Consider the following 17,335-nt stretch of genomic DNA (forward strand, 5'->3'; position numbering starts at 1 on the left):
AGTCATTCATGAAATTTCTACATTTGCACGTTTCGTTCATATCATATGGATCATGCCAAAGGAAAGAAGGGATAGCCTTAACATATCTGTTCCTTAAGTTATTTGATCTAAGTAAAGCTTCCACTTCCGTGAAATATGTTCGGAACGAGAAAGTGAAGCTTCTGCTTTTGAAATTGGAACGAAACTTTGGCTTGAATTTCCTTTAAACTGAACGAATTTTCTTTGCTTCTTCCTCACATTCTTGGCTTTAAGCCAAAAGTATTTTGATGTCTTGAAGATTTTACGAGCCACAGCTAAAGGCAGATTGTCTTTTAGACTTGGACTTGAGTTAGTGCTTGTTAATATTTCAAATAAGTAAGCTAAAGGCACATTCTCTTTTAAATGAAGTTGGTTGTCTCATTTTTTTGATTAATAAGTCTCATAACAAGGTCTTGATAAGACCTTGACCTTTATGGTTTTTAACACATGGAAAGTTAATCCATGACTCACTTTAATATAGGGGGAAAGCTTCCACATTCCTCCTTGGGTGGTGTGATATTAATTTATCCATTTATTAATTAACCGAGTAATGTTTCGTTACCCGGTAATTAATCTATTACCCACATAATTTAAAAATTATTACAAATTACTTAAAATTCTAGTAATTTTCAAAATACTTCATATATACTTTATATATCACACTACCATGGTCACATGATACCTTGCATAGTACTAGTTCATAATTATCGGGTATTATTGCCCGACCCGTATTTTATTTTAAATTGTCCACTTTCAACAAAACTCGTTTTCGTTAATCCGTGTACCCCTTTATCTCTCAATCACTTATTCATCACTTGTTACAAATAGCATAAGTACGTTAACGTCATGATTATCTCATCCCCGAGTCTACGTTGGTTAACTGAAAATGAAATTATAACGTACGAAAACGCGAGATGTAACATCCTTCCCCCCTTAGAAACATTCGTCCTCGAATGTTCAACTCCCCGTAATCTGCATAACTTTGGCAGGGTCGGCTTTGTCATACCACTACTACCAATTCTCCTTGTAGAAGCTTAATAACCCAATGCCACACAGGACAACAATTATGAATAACGACCATGGCCTCACACGACCAACGACAATAACCAACATAAGAATTTATACATGTACCTTATGGTTATGACGTCTCAGCCGAACCCTTTTCTGGAGGAGGAAATAGCTAGGGATATCTAGACTTCATATTTTCCTCGGCCTCCCAAGTCATTTCTTCCACATTTTTATTTCTCCAAAGTATTTTCACGGAGGCTACCTCCTTATTACGCAGCTTGCGGATTTGTCGGTCTAGAATGCCAATCAAAATTTCCTCGTATGACAAGTCCTCTATAATCTGTACATCATTCGTGGGCACCACTCAGGTAGGATCGCCAATGCATTTTCGTAGCATAGATACGTGAAAAACTGGATGACAGACTCCAATTCTGAGGGTAATTCTAACTCATAAGCTACTCGACCCACTCTCCGAATGATCCTATAAGGCCCAATATACCATGGGCTAAGTTTTCCTTTCTTTCCAAACCTCATCACACCCTTCATAGGTGATACTTTTAAGAATACCCAGTCATCAACTCTGAACTCTAAATCTCATCGCCGCACATCAGAATATAACTTCTGACGACTCTGAGCTATCAATAGTTGATCCCAAATCAACTTTACTTTTTTCTATGGCTCGCTGAACCAGGTCTGGCCCGTGTAATCCAGATTCTCCAACATCAAACCACCCTATAGGCGACCTACACTTCCGTCCGTAAAGAGATTCATATGGAGCCATCTGAATACTGGAATGGTAACTATTATTATATGCAAACTTAATAAGCGGCAGATGATCATCCCAGCTACCTTTGAAGTCTATTATACAATCTTCTAGTGTCTGAATAGTACGCTCAGCCTGTCTGTCTGTTAGGGGATGAAGTGTTGTACTAAGACTTACTTGAGTCCCCAATCCCTTTTGGAAGGACCTCCTAAAGTTAGCTGTAAATTGAGCTCCTCTATTCGAGATAATAGATACAAGGACACCATGCAGTCGTACAATCTCATTGATATAAAGTCTCGCATAATATTCTGAGGAATATGTAGTTCTAATGGGAAAAAAAATGGCTGACTTTGTGAGCCTATCAACAATCACCTATATCGAATCGAACTTACGTTGGGTACGAGGTAAGCCTACGATGAAGTCCATGTTGATTACTTCCCATTTCCAAGTCAGAATCTCCATAGCCTGCAATAATCCTCCGGGTTTTTCGTGCTCAATCTTAACCTGCTGACCGTTAGGGCACTGAGCAATAAATTCTGTTATATCCTTTTTCATTCCGTCGCACCAATATATTTCCCTGATGTCATGATACATCTTTGTTTCTCCTGGATGGATAGAATAACGAGAATAGTGAGTTTCTCCCATAACCTGCCGACGCAGCCCTGCAACATTAGGCACATATAATCGCCCTTGATATCTGAGAACCCCATCTTTGGTAATTTCAAAGGGTGTCTTCTCCTTCTGAGGATTGTTATCTCTATAATGAATTAGCACAGGATCCTTGTACTGGCGTTCCATTACCTCAGTTTCTAAAGATGATGTTGTTGTATCCTGAAGAGTAATTCCAGTGTCACCTAAGTCCAGTAACCGAACTCTAAATAGCTAATGAACCTCATGGGCTATTCCCCTCTTTTCTGGCTGCAAATACGACAAGCTACCCATAGATATACGGCTGAGAGCATCGGAAACTATGTTTGCCTTTCCCGGATGGTATAAATATTAACGTCGTAGTCTTTAAGTAGCTCCAACCATCTCCTTTGACGAAGATTCAATTCCTTTTGCTTGAAGATGTACTGGAGGCGCTTATGATCCGTAGAGATATCAACATAAATGCCATACAAGTAGTGCCTCCACATCTTTAGTGAATGAATTATTGTGGCTAACTCTAAATCGTGGGTTGAGTAGTTCTTCTCGTGCTTTATTAGTTATCTAGAAGCATAAGCCACAACCTTACCATACTGCATCGGCACACAACCCAATCCAATGCTTGAAGCGTCACAATAGATAACGTAACCATCGGTCACTTCTGGAAGTGTTAGAATCAGTGCTGAAGTTAATCTGTCCTCTAAGGCCTGGAAAACTCCATTCACAAGCATCGGTCCATTGAAATCTAGTTCCCTTTTGAGTTAACTTACATAGTTATCCTAATCTTGCACAATTCAGGAAATTCCCTTCTTCGGAGGCCCAAGCTTCATCTTTTATCCCTCACAATTGCGCCCTTATCCCACTATTAGGGCAACATTTCATCTATTCTAAACGTTACTAGTCTTAGACTCCTTTGAGTTCATTCGGGCTATACTGAGCCTCCTATAACTTAGGGAAACCATAAGCTCTCTTATGAGCTTAACCCCAAGTACATACCCATTCCCGTTACCTTTTCAGTTATCCTTTCTTATCCTTCCTCGTGTCTTTCTAAAACATTGTCGCTCTACCATACTTTTTAGCTTGAGACCTACATGTATCTATTTATATTTATTCTTAATCTTTCTTCATCTTACTTAAATCATAGATTTCCTTATGTTATTCTGGAACATTAAGCGAGACAATTACAAATTTCCTGTAATAACATGCCAAATGGAGAAGCTACGAACCTTCATCGGTGTTGTGGGTGTAGGCAAAGTCTTCACTGCCTCAGTCTCTTGTGTATCCACTCAGATGGTTTTACCCAAAATAATATGCCCGATGAATGTTACGGAGTTCAACCAGAGTTCATAGTTAGAAAATTTTGCACACAACTTCCCTTCCTGTAGAACTCTGAGCAAAGTACGCAGATGATGTGCATGCTCAGCCTCTAAACGAGAATATACCAATATATATCGCCGATAAATACGATTATGAATAGATCTTAAAAATGGCCTGAAAACATGATTCATCAAATCCATGAATACTGATGGGGCATTGGTCAAATCGAATGACATAACATGAAACGAAAAGTGCTCGTATCCGGTCCTGAATGTTATCTTCGGAATAACTTCCTCCTTAACCCTTACCTGATGGTCCTCGATCCTCAAGCCTATCTTTGAAAAACACTTGGCACCTTGTAAATGATAAAATAAATCCTCAATCCTCGGGAGCGGATACTTATTCTTGATCGTCACCTTATTCAACTACCTATAATTAATACACATTTGTAAGGGACCATCCTCCTTTCTCATAAACAACACAAGTGCTCCCCATGGTGATGTACTAGACCTGATAAAATCTTTTTCAAGCAAGCCCCTTAGTTGTTCCTTTAACTCGTTTAGCTCTGCGAGGGCCATTCTATAGGGAGGAATAGATATTGAGTGAGTATCTGGTAGTAGGACAACAACAAACTCAATTTCTTGCTTGGCGGAAGACTCAGAAGCTCATCAGAAAAAACACCGGGAAACTTATTCGCCATAGGGATGGACTAAATGGTTGGTAACTCTACTTCCGTATCCCAAACCCGAGCTTAGTGATAAATGTAGTCCTTTCTAATTATCTTCTTTGGCTTGATATGGGAGATAAATTTACCTCTTGGTGATGCGGTATTATCTTTCCATTCTAAAACAGGCTTTCCTGGAAACTGAAATCAACCCACCTTTGGTCTATACTTGATGTTATCATAACAAAAGGCCAATCAATCCATATCAATTATATTATCAAGTCCTACCTAACCGAGCACCACGTACCTTATCCTTGTTTGTTCTCAAATTTATCACGGGTCATTACGACAACATCCATATATATATATATAACAACATTAAGACTTAACTCGCATAACTAATTTAGAAAAAGGTTTATATATATAGGGGTCGACTAGGCCGTAGACATATCATACCCAAAACTATATACATGATACTATCTGCAAAGCCTCTAAGTAGGCATAACCAATATATATACAAGTCGGGACGGGGCTCCCTACATCCTCATAAAACAACCAAACACCTTTAAAACCCTCACATGGTAATATTCTAAGAAGAGGTGGAACTCAGCAACCAAAAACTGACACTTGTAGGAAGCCTACAGTAGAGGGTCCTTGCCTCGTCCTATATAAGAATATCGATCAGACACACTTTGAAGAGGAATCTACATGTCCTTATCAGTTACCTTCCTTCTCTTGGCCCGACTACTATCTTCTTCCTCTACGTATCACATAGCATACACTGAAGAACCTTGATTGACAGACTCCCAAGACTGTGGACTGTCCGGAACCTCAAAAGAGCTGGTGTCCTCAAATACCTTGACATAGTTTTGAGCCTGAGGGAATCCGGGTTGTGGCAATCCATGCACTACTCCCCTCATACCCTGATCAACGCGTTGTGAAGCTAAGGGCCTTGGTGAGATCGGAACTCTTCTCACCCCATCTACTGCCGGACTGGTCGAAACAACTCGAACGGATGGCTCATATGGATCCTCCTCAATAGAACCCATGATCTCTGATAGGTCTGAATACATAGTATAACTTATCTCTCTTTCTGTCAACTTCGTAGCCTTATGACCCGTGCTAGCGGTTGTAGTCTTCGGAGGCATCACTAAAAACGTAACACATCGTTAGGAACACGAATGTTTTTATTTCACTATCTAAGATAAGAAAAGAGGATAACATCCTATATGTCTTGTATCCTCCTGTCTATAAGTGTGGTTCATGACAAACCCATAAACAAGACTCTACTAGACACGGTCTGTAGACAACCCTAGGATAGAACTGCTCTGATACAACTTTTGTCACGACCCAAATCGATTGGCCGCGATGGGCGCCTGAGTCTTACCTGTCAAACACCCCTAAGCATGTGTCTAAAATATGAAACTGAATAACATATTAACATACGTGAAAGAAGCCCGCCATCAAGGCATATGTACGTATACAGGCAGAATACAGTGGGCGAGCCGGCAAGGCTACTATAGACAACTAGACATCAAAAACTGAAAGCCAACAAGGCCACATACAACCCAACTAGACATACTGTCTATATACCCCTAACAGAAACATAACTGTACAAAGGCGGGATTGAGACACGTCATACCCATATACATATATATGTACAAACGTATCGTACCAATATTAAAAGCAGCTCCGGATCAAATGGAGCACGCCAACTCTAGCTGATCAGGTATCCTAAGAAGGGGGATCGTCATCTTGCCTGCCTGCACCTGCAGGCATGAAATGTAGGCCCCGTGAAATAGGGCGTCAGTACGAAAAATGTACTGAGTATGTAAGACATGGAAATTAGTACGTAAAAGACATAGATGAAACATGGAATACTGAAACACATTTTTAAATTTGAATAACTTTGAAAATACTGAAATATTTATAACGTCATGCAGGTGCGTATAAATGTCATGTCATGCATAGGTATGGTGTACATAATATCATCAAGCTACTGAGGGCATCCCATCATATCATCTCGGCCATTATGGGAAATGTCATCAACATATACCAGCTGATCAAGTGGTGGTGCATGTATAACGCCATAACCTTTCCCATATCCCATATACATATATATACATACATATATACGTGTATATAACGCCGTTTGAATACATACATATATATGCGTATATAATGCTGTTTGAATCATATTTCAGCCACTGTGGGCAACGTCATCATCATATACCAGTTGATCAGGTGGTGGTGCGTATATAACGCCGTAACCTTTTCCTATATCCCATATACATATATTTACATATATACACATATATAACACCATCAGGTCATGAGTCAATGCACAAGAATGCAATACATGAAAAGTACGTTAATAAAATCTTTCAGAATCTCATAAAACTATTTTGCCTTTGAGTAATATCATCAAGTAAACTCTTTTCAACTTTCGTATTTTTTTCTGAGACACATGAACAGATGATAAAATATCATGACACATGGAGATTCAAGAACATAGATATCTCTAATACTTTTATGAATGGAGTCATTCATGAAATTTATGCATTTGCACGCTTCGTTCGTATCATATGGATCATGCCAAAAGAAAGAAGGGATAGCCTTAACATACCTGTTCCTTAAATTATTTGATCTAAGTAAAGCTTCTACTTCCGTGAAATATGTTCGGAATAAGAAAGTGAAGCTTCTGCTTTTGAAATTGGAGCGAGACTTTGGCTTGGATTTCCTTTAAACTGGGCAAATTTTCTTTGCTTCTGCCTCACGTTCTTGGCTTTAGGCCAAAAGTATTTTGATGTCTTGAAGCTTTTACGAGCCACATCTAAAGGCAGATTGTCTTTTAGACTTGGACTTGATTTAGTGCTTGTTAATATTTCAAATAAGTAAGCTAAAGGCAGATTCTCTTTTAAATGAAGTTGGTTGTCTCATTTTTTTTTGATTAATAAGGCTCATAAGAAGGTCTTGATAAGACCTTGACCTTTATGGTTTTTGACACACGGAAAGTTAATCCATGACTCACTTTAAGATAGGGGGAAAGGTTCCATGTTCCTCCTTGGGTGGTGTGATTTTAAATTATCCATTTATTAGTTAAGCAGGTAATGTTTCGTTACCCGGTAATTAATCTATTAACCGCAAAATTTAAAAATTATTACAAATTACTTAAAATTCTAGCTATTTTCAAAATACTTCATATATACTTTATATATCACACTACCATGGTCACATGGTACCTTGCATGGTACTAGTTCATAATTATCAGGTATTAATGCTCTACCCGTATTTTATTCCATATTGTCCGCTTTCAACAAAACTCATTTTCGTTAATCCGTGTACCCCTTTATCTCTCAATAACTTATTCATCACTTGTTATAAATTGCGTAAGTACGTTGACGTCATGATGATCTCATCCCCGAGTCTACGTTGGTTAACTGAAAACGAAAATTTAACATACGAAAACGCGAGATGTAACATATGGAATAATAGGAGCTCTGACTTACAGAGTGTTAACGACTCCCCTTATATAAGAAGGGGAGCCCAAACTCAGTACAAGACACGTTGAGTGATAAAGGAAATGGGATGGGACAAATAACTAGTTTCATTATGTATACGTAGGCTAATGTTATGCTACCCAGGTAGAATTGATCGATTCTGGATGCACTCTTTGGATGTTTCCTTTATTTGTCGGGGTTTCGGCCGATATTATCCTTGACCGAGCCTCGACAGATCTTGAGGGAGGTAATTGGATCGAGGTCCCGAGCCTCCGAGGTGACCTCCTGAAGCAATTTGCTAATGAGAAATTGGTCTTCCGATTTCACCGTATACACCATTATCTGTTTGGGAAGAACCTCGATGTCGGGTAACTTGCGGCGATGTTCGAGCACCTCGGGAGGTTTGGCTCGGAGGCTGAGTAGCTCGAAGCCTGTGATCAGGAGCTGACATGGTCGAAGCTCATTGGCCTATGCTGATGGTAGCCTATTTAACCGGTTCTTTCTTAAGTAGATTTAGAGTAATTGTAGCGACAGCCGGGCATCCCCGAGTCGCGTTAGTTCGGCTGGTACAGCCGTGTGACCGGAGTCACTTGTGTTTGGCTAGAGCCTTTGAGTCCCGAGTGAAATAGTTTCGGCATCTATATTGAGGGTATGCCTTTTTAGGGGTCTTACAAGTTTGATATATAGTCGAAACATTAAGATCGAGTTGATGCATTTAGTAAGGTCTTACAAATTTCTCATGCCTTTGAGGTCTTACAGGTTTCTCATGCCTTTGAGGTCTTACGGTTTTTTCATGCCATTGAGGTCTTACAGGTTTTTCATGTTGTTGAGGTTTTATAGTTTTGTCAATTGGTACAAGTGTGGTTGATGCCTTGCTTGAGGTCTTACAGTTTTGTCACTTGGTACAATTGTGGTCCATGCTTGCTTGAGGTCTTACAGATATAGTTGTTGCCTTATGTAGGTCTTACAAGACCGAGTTGGCCTGCTCGGGGTCTTACGACCTTGGGTTTTGATAAGTCGATGGAGATGGCGCTTGACGGCAGTCCTCGAGTTATCGAGAATTTTTTGACTCGGGAGCCATTATTTGTAGACTTTGCATTGCCTCATCGAGGGCTTATAATTTTGGAGATCCCAACTATGAGGTCGTGCATTTTTTTGAAATTTTGACGCTAGTCCTCGAGTATTCGGGGTATTCTCGGCATTGGAGACGTTTTGCGATTTTCATGTTGCCTCATCTGAGAGCTTGTAATTTTGGAGTCTCGACCTGGAGGTCATTCAGGTGTTGAATCATGGACGCCAGTCCCCGAGTATTCGGGATATTTTCAGTGGAGAAGCAGTTTTTTTGGAGGTGCCGAGCTTCTTTTGGAGTGCGAGACGCTTTGATAAAAGATATTCTTCAATTGTTTATTACAAGTGTACATGTTTTTGCTGCCCGGGGCCCGGCTATACAGACACGGTCCACTCAACCGTTTAGCCGGGTACATAATGTTCCTATAAGGACCCCATTTGGCGTTTCTTGGCTTTTCTGAATGGATGGCCTTCGGGGGATGCCCCTCAGTGTTCGAGGTTGATTTCAGAAAAAGAATCGAACACTTGTTAAGTCTCCCTTAGGTAGCATGCAGATGTTGTCTCATTAAAAACCTTGCCGGTAAAACCCTTTCCAGGATAAAAACTCGGTCGAAGAAAAATAGTGCAACTAATGCTTTGAAAACTTAAGGTCTTCGAGCTGGATTAATGCTCTGACTTCTTCGATCAGGTGCCTGCATAAGGGTTAGTACGAAATACAAAATGAAAAGGGAGATGGTTATACCTTAGTGTAGGATGTGCTGGCAACATTTCGGGGACAAATACGTCCTGGTTACTCGAGATGACGACATGGTACGGACCTTCACTTTGCTTGATCGGGTTTAATTAATGGTGTGGCTTGATTACCCTTTGGCTCTTTTGTGAGCGGATGTACTGATGCTGGTGCCATGTCGTGCACCGTGAACATCTCCATTGCCACATGCTGTTCCCCGTAGAGGGTTTTGATCCCATCCTTTGTCGGGAATTTCATCATTTGGTGTAGAGTGGATGGTACTACTCTCATCAGTGTATCTACAGCCATCCAAATAAGGCGTTGTACCTCATGTATCCTTCGATGACATGGAATTTGGTGTTTCGTGTTGTGTAGGACACAGTGACTGGGAGGGTGATTTCTCCTTTTGTTTTTTCACTTGCCATGTTGAATCCATTGAGGACTCGAGTGGCGTGCACGATTTGGTCAAGCAGTCTGAGTTGCTCTATCACCCTCAACCAGATAATGTTGGCCGAGCTACCTGGATCCACAAGTACACGTTTTATTTGCAATGAATTTGCAAGGAAAGAGATTACCAATGCGTCATTGTTAGGTTGAGACAATGTCTCGGTGTCCTCTTTGCTGAATGTGAGCGCGTCCTCGGGAATATATCCCCGGGTTCGCTTTTCTCTGGTGATGGATATTTTTGTCCTTCTCATTACGGGTTCCTGCGGGGCATCGACGCCACCACTTGATCAGCTGGTATACGTTGATGATTTTGTCCACAGTGGCCGAGATGATATGATGGGATGCACTTAGAGGCTTAATGATGTTATGTACGCAAATACCTATGCATCATATGACATTATAAATATTAAATGATTCACAGAGATATTTAGACTTACATGATGAGTCTTTTACTCCATGTTTCTCTCATGTCTTTTATTTACTGATTTTCATTCCTTACATTCTTGGTACATTATTTATATTGATGTTCCTTTTGCTTGGGGACCTGTGTTTCATGCCCGCAGGTCCCAATAGGCAGTTTGAGAGTCATCCAAGTAGGCTATCAGCTCAGCGGAAGGTGTTGGTGCGCTCCATTTGCTCAGGAGTTGCTTATTTGGTCAGTATGTGTCACGACCCCAGTTCGCCCACCATGAAATATCGTGACGGCACCTAGCCTCTACGACTAGGTAAGCCTGACAAATGCGGAAAGAAAATAACTAAAATTGAGATAACAAAACGAAACAGTGTTTAAGATGTCTCCTGGCATATAACAGTACAAAATATCAACGTAACACTCCCAAAAACCGGAACCCCATGAATCACAAGATATGACATTACATAAAAAGCTCTAACTCCAAAAATGTCTATCAACAAGGAAAATACAGAAGGGCTATACTAGTACTCAGAATAGAAGGGGACTCTTCGGTCTGCGGATGCGGCAGATACCTCGGAGTCTCTACAACAACGCCTCGCCTCAAGGATGATAAGACTGAGTGGAAGTACCTGGATCTGCACATAAAAAACATGCATAGAAAGTGCATGAGTACACAACAACAGTACTCAGTAAGTGCCAAGCCTAACCTCGGTCGGGTAGTGACGAGGAAAATCAGGGTCCTACTAAGAGTAAATGAAATATAAGGTAAAATGGTGTAGAATAAGACAATATGATTAAGTGCAACAGTAAGAAATAACATATAATAGAAAGAACAATAGCAACTATAATAGAGACAAAATATTCACGGAAAGGAGTACATCTCAACACAGAGATAACAATCGAGGATCTCCCAGGATATCGTCTTGTAGTCCCCAAATATAAATATCCAGTGGATCTCCCTGTTGTAGTCTCGTAGTCCAACTCCCAATGCGCGAGGATCTACCGAAAATCCGATCTGTAGTCCAGAATGTAATTATCCAGTACAAGGGAAATCTACCGGGTGCAGTCCCATAGTTCCAAATTAAATGTGCAGGGGGATCTACCGGAATACAAATCCGTAGTCTCAAAGTAAACATACAGGGTCATCTACCGGGATACCGTCCCGTCCCGTAGTCCCAAAATAAACATGCAGGGGATCTAATGCGATACCGTCCCGTAGTCCCAAAGTAAACACACAACAACAACAACGAAGAATACACAATTCAATTCAAATTCCATACCAAGGTAAAATAGGTACTTCTAGCATAGCATGTTGCACATAATCCAAATAAGACAGTTTGGGAAAGTAAAGCAATTAAGTAAATTAGGCATGCTTCTCTAAGCTAACAACATGCTTAAATTGCAAGTAGTATAAACAGGGGAAAAAAGAAACACAACTAAAATGTCTTAGAGAAAATTGGATTTTCAACAATTAGTATAAGTACGCACTCGTCACCTCACGTACAAGACATTTCAAATATCAATAATACCAAATCCTAACGGGGGTTTTCCCCACACAAGGTTAGGCAAGCCACTTAATTCGAATTGGCTCAAAACTAACCCGAAACCACGTTCTTGCCACAAGTACTAGAATCCAAATGGCCCAAATCTATTCAATTCAATTGCATAATGCAAATAACACTTCAAGTACTGATTCTATAAAGAAATTCTAAGCTAATACGCGAAATCAGGTAAAATGACCAAAATGCCACTCGGGCCCACGTCTTGAAATCGGGTAACATTTACATTTTCGGAATCCTTATACACTCATGAGTTCATTTATATCAAAATTACCCCAATCCGACATCAAAATCTAAATCAAAATCAAAAAGTTCAGCCTAGGAACGTTTTCCCAATTTTCTCCAAGTTTTCACCCAGAATTTGAATTCAACAGATGAATTTAAGCATAGATTCGTGGAAATTAATCAAAATCGAGTAAGAATTACTTACCCCAAATGCCCAGGTGAAAATCCTTCTCAAAATCGCTAATCCCGAGCTCCCAAATAAATTTTTCCAAGTTTTTAACTAAACCGTTGATTCGGCCCCTTTTCGGACTAGTGAAACCGCATATGCGGTTCTGGGACTGCACCTACGGTCCCGCTTTTGCAATGACCCGGTTGCATCTACGACATTTCATTAAAGGTGGACTTTACACACCTGCGACTATCTTACCGTAAATGTGGTGCCGCTTCTGCGGTGCCCTGACCGCATCTATGATCAACTCCCTTTTTGCCTCAAACCACTTCTGCGGTTCTTCTACTACTTCTGCGGTCTCGCACCTGCGTTCCCCAAGCCACATGTGCGGTTATGACATCATACTTGTAGCTTCTGTTGCAAACTCTCAACTCCAAACTTCCCGTTAACCTTTCGAAATCATCCCGAGGCCCCCGGGACCTCCACCAAAAGCACGAACAAGTCCTATACCACTATTCAAACTTATACCTATCCTTAAATGACCTAAAACAACATCAAAGCATTGAATTAACCATGGATTCGAGCCTAAGAACTCCAAACACTCTCAAATTTAGCTTTCAATCCAAAAGTATATCAAACCTCATCCGAATGACCTGAAATTTCACACACACGTGACATTCAACACTACAGAGCTACTCCAACTTCCAGAATCCCATTCCGACCCTTAGATAAAAATCTCACTATCGAACCAGAAACTTCCAAAAACTCAATTTTGGCATTTCAAGCCTAAATTAGCTACGGACCTCCAAGACACAATCCGATCACGCCCCTAAGCCCGAAATCACCCAACGGAGCTAACGGAACCAATTGAATTCCATTTTGAGGTCGTCTTCACACTGTTCGGACTATGGCCCAAATTTCACAATTTAAACTCTCATTTAGGGATTAAGTGTCCCAAAACTCTCCGAAACTCCAAATAAATCCTCCGGGTAACTCACAATAGCAGAAATAAACACGTGGAAACCAGTTAATAGGGGTTCGGGGCGTAAATCCTCCCACACTTAAACATTCGTTTGTCCTTGAACGAGCATAGAGACATACCTTAAGTAGTGAAAAGATGAGGGTAGCGGTTGCGCATATCCTGCTCGGTCTCCCAAGTCGCCTCCTTGACCGGATAACCCCACCACTGAACCTTTACTAATGCGATGTTCTTTGACCTCAGCTTTCGAACCCGCCTGTCCAATATTGTCACTGACTCCTCAACATATGATAGATCCTTGTCCAACTGGACTGAACTGAAATCCAACATGTGTGATGAATCACTGTGATACCTCCGGAGCATCGAAACATGAGATACCGGATGAACCCCTGCCAAGCTAGGAGGTAAGGCAAGCTCATAAGCAACCTCCTCAACACGCCGCAATATCTCAAAAGAGCCAATAAACCTCAGACTCTACTTCCCTTTCTTTCCAAATCTCATAACGCACTTCATAGGTGAAATCCGAAGCAGAACCCGCTTTCCAACCATATAGAAAACATCGCAAACCTTACAAACTACATAACTCTTCTGTCTAGACTGGGCTGTACAGAGTCTATCCCGAATCACCTTAACCTTCTCCAAAGCATCATGAACCAAGTCTATGCCCAATAATCTAGCCTCTCCCTGCTCAAACCAACCTACCGAAGATCTACACTGCCTGCCATATAAAGCCTCATACGGTGCCATTTGAATGCTGGACTAATAGCTGTTGTTGTAGGCAAACTCGACCAATAGTAAGAACTGATTCCAAGACCCTCCAAACTCAATCTGCATGAAGCTTATCCTCAAGAATCTGAATAGTGCGCTTGGACTGTCCGTCCGTTTGAGGGTGAAATGATGTACTCAACTCAACCCAAGCACCCAACCCATGTTGTACGGCCCTCCAGAACCGTGATGTGAACTGAGTACCTCTATCTGAAATGATGGAAACTGGAATACCATGCAGACGAACAATCTCTCGTATATAAATCTCCGCTAGATGCTCCAAAAAATAGGTAGTACACACAGGAATGAAATGCGCGGACTTGGTCAGCCGATCCATAATCACCCAAATGGCATCGAACATTCTTAAAGTCTGTAGGAGTCTAACTACAAAGTCCATGGTGATCCGCTCCCACTTCCACTCTAGAATCTCTATCTGCTGAAGGAACCCACCCGGTCTTTGGTGCTCATACTTCACCTATTAATAATTGAGTCCCCGAGCTACAAACCAAACTATATCTTTCTTCATCCGCCTCCACCAATAGTGTTGTCTCAAATCCTAATACATATTCGTGGCACCCGGAAGAATGGAATACCGCGAGCTATGGCCTCTTTTAAAATCAACACCTGAAGCCCATCAACATTGGGTACACAGACCCGACCCTACATCCTCAATACCCCATCATCACCAATAGTCACATATCTGGCACCACCATGTTGAACCTTATCCTTGAGGACAAGCAAATGAGGGATCAAACTAACGCTCCCTAATACGATCAAATAAGGAAGACAGAGAAACCACGCAAGCTAGAACCCAACTAGGCTCCGAAAGATCCAATCTCACAAACTTGCTAGCTAAGGCCTGAACATCTATCGACATAAGCCTCTACGATGCTGATAAATAAGCCAAACTCCCCAAACTCTCTACCCCGACGACTCAAAGCATCGGCCACCACTTTGGCCTTGCCCGAGTGATACAAAATAGTGATATCATAGTCCTTCAGCAACTCTAACCACCTCCTTTGGCGCAAATTTAGATCCTTTTGTTTGAACAGGTGCTGCAAGATCCGATGATCAGTATAGATATCACAAAGAACACCATACAAATAATGATGCTGGATCTTTATGGCGTGAACAATGGCAGCTAATTCGAGATCATGGAACCATCCTGCATCAAAACCGCTGCAATGCTAATCCTCGAGGCATCACAATAGATATTGTAAGACCGAGAATCTATAGGCAATATCAAAATTGGGGTTGTAGTCAAAGCTGTCTTGAGATTTTGAAAGCTCGCCTCACACTCTTTCGTCCACTGGAACAGAGCACCCTTCTGGGTCAGCCTAGTCATAAGGGTTGAAATCGATGAAAACCCCTCCACAAAACGACGATAGTAACCTTCCAAGCTAAGAAAACTGCAGATCTCTATAGTTGAGGATGGTCTGGGCCAACTATGCACTGCCTCTACTTTCTTTGGATCAACTTGAATACCCTCACTCGATACTACGTGGCCAAAGAATGCCACGAAATCTAACCAAAATTCATATTTTGAGAACGTATTATATAACTTCTTTTCCCGTAAAGTCTGGAGCACTGTCCTCAGGTGCTACTCATGATCTTCCCGACTCCGGGAATACACCAGAATATCATCAATAAAGACAATAATGAACGAGTCAAGATATGGATGGAACACACTGTGCATCAAATGCATAAAGGCTGCTAGGGAATTGGTCAGCCTAAATGATATTACAAGGAACTCGTAATGACCATACCGAGTCCTAAAAGCAGTCTTCGGGATATCTGGCTCCCGAATCTTCAACTGATGGTACCCTAAGCGCAAGTCAACCTTAGAAAACACTCATGCACCCTGTAGCTCGTCAAATATATCACCAATACGAGGCAAATGATAAAGGTTCTTCACTGTAACTTTATTCAACTGGCAATAATTAATACACATATGCATTGAACCATCCTTTTTCTTCACAAACAAGATAGGAGAACCCCAAGGTGATACACTGGGCCGAATAAAATCCTTATCAAGCAATTCCTATAACTGATCCTTCAACTCCTTCAACTCGGGAGGAGCCATAAAATACGGAGGAATAGAGATGCACTGAGTTCCCAACAACAAATCAATTCCAAAATCAATATCTCTGTCGGACGGCATGCCCGAAAGGCCAGCTGGAAACACATAAGAAAAATCCTATACTACTGGATATATATATATACGTTGAGCCTTAAAAAAAGAGATAACTCTACTAGGATTGTGATCTAATGCACCCCTCCACTCAAAACGCGGTACACCTGGCATAGCCAATGTCACGGTTTTGGCGTGACATTAAAGAATAGCATAATGGGGTGACAACCAGTCCATGCCCGAGATAATACCAAGATCTACCATGCTGAGCAACAATAAATTAGCTCTAGTCTTAAAACCACTAAGAGCTACCAAAAACGACCAATAAATGCAGTCCACAACAAGAAAATCTCCCACAAGAGTAGAAACCTACATAGGAGAACTCAAAGAATCCCAAGGTACACCCAAATGCGGAGAAAAACAAGAAGACACATAAGAATAAGTGGAGTGTGGATCGAATAGAACTGATGCATCTCTATGACAAAACAGTACAATACCTGTGATGACACAATTGGAGGTAACACCCTCGGTACGGGCAGGAAAGACATAGTATTTGTCCTGGCCTCCCCCTCTAGGGTGACCTCTACCTCCCCGACCTCCACCTCTAGCTTGTTCAGCAGGTAGGGTAGCAGCTGGTGCTGTAACCAAAGCTTGAGAACTTTGCGGGGCACGCTGTGGTTGAGAAGTCTGTAGAGGTGCACCCTTCCTAAGCCTGGGGCAATACCTTACCACATGGCGCATGTAATCACACTCAAAACAACCTCGCAGCTGATGTGGCAGTAGAAACTGTACGGTACGGGTACTTTGAGACCCCTGAACACCTAAACACTATGTGAAGTCTGAGATGCAAACTGAGCTGGCTGACCCATAAAACCTCTACCATGTCGTATTCTTCCTCCAAAATAAGGACTAGTGGGTCTCTCCGGTCTATGAGG

The sequence above is a fragment of the Nicotiana tabacum genome, chromosome 20 (assembly GCF_000715075.1).
Source record: "Nicotiana tabacum cultivar K326 chromosome 20, ASM71507v2, whole genome shotgun sequence".
Classification (NCBI taxonomy): domain Eukaryota; kingdom Viridiplantae; phylum Streptophyta; class Magnoliopsida; order Solanales; family Solanaceae; genus Nicotiana; species Nicotiana tabacum.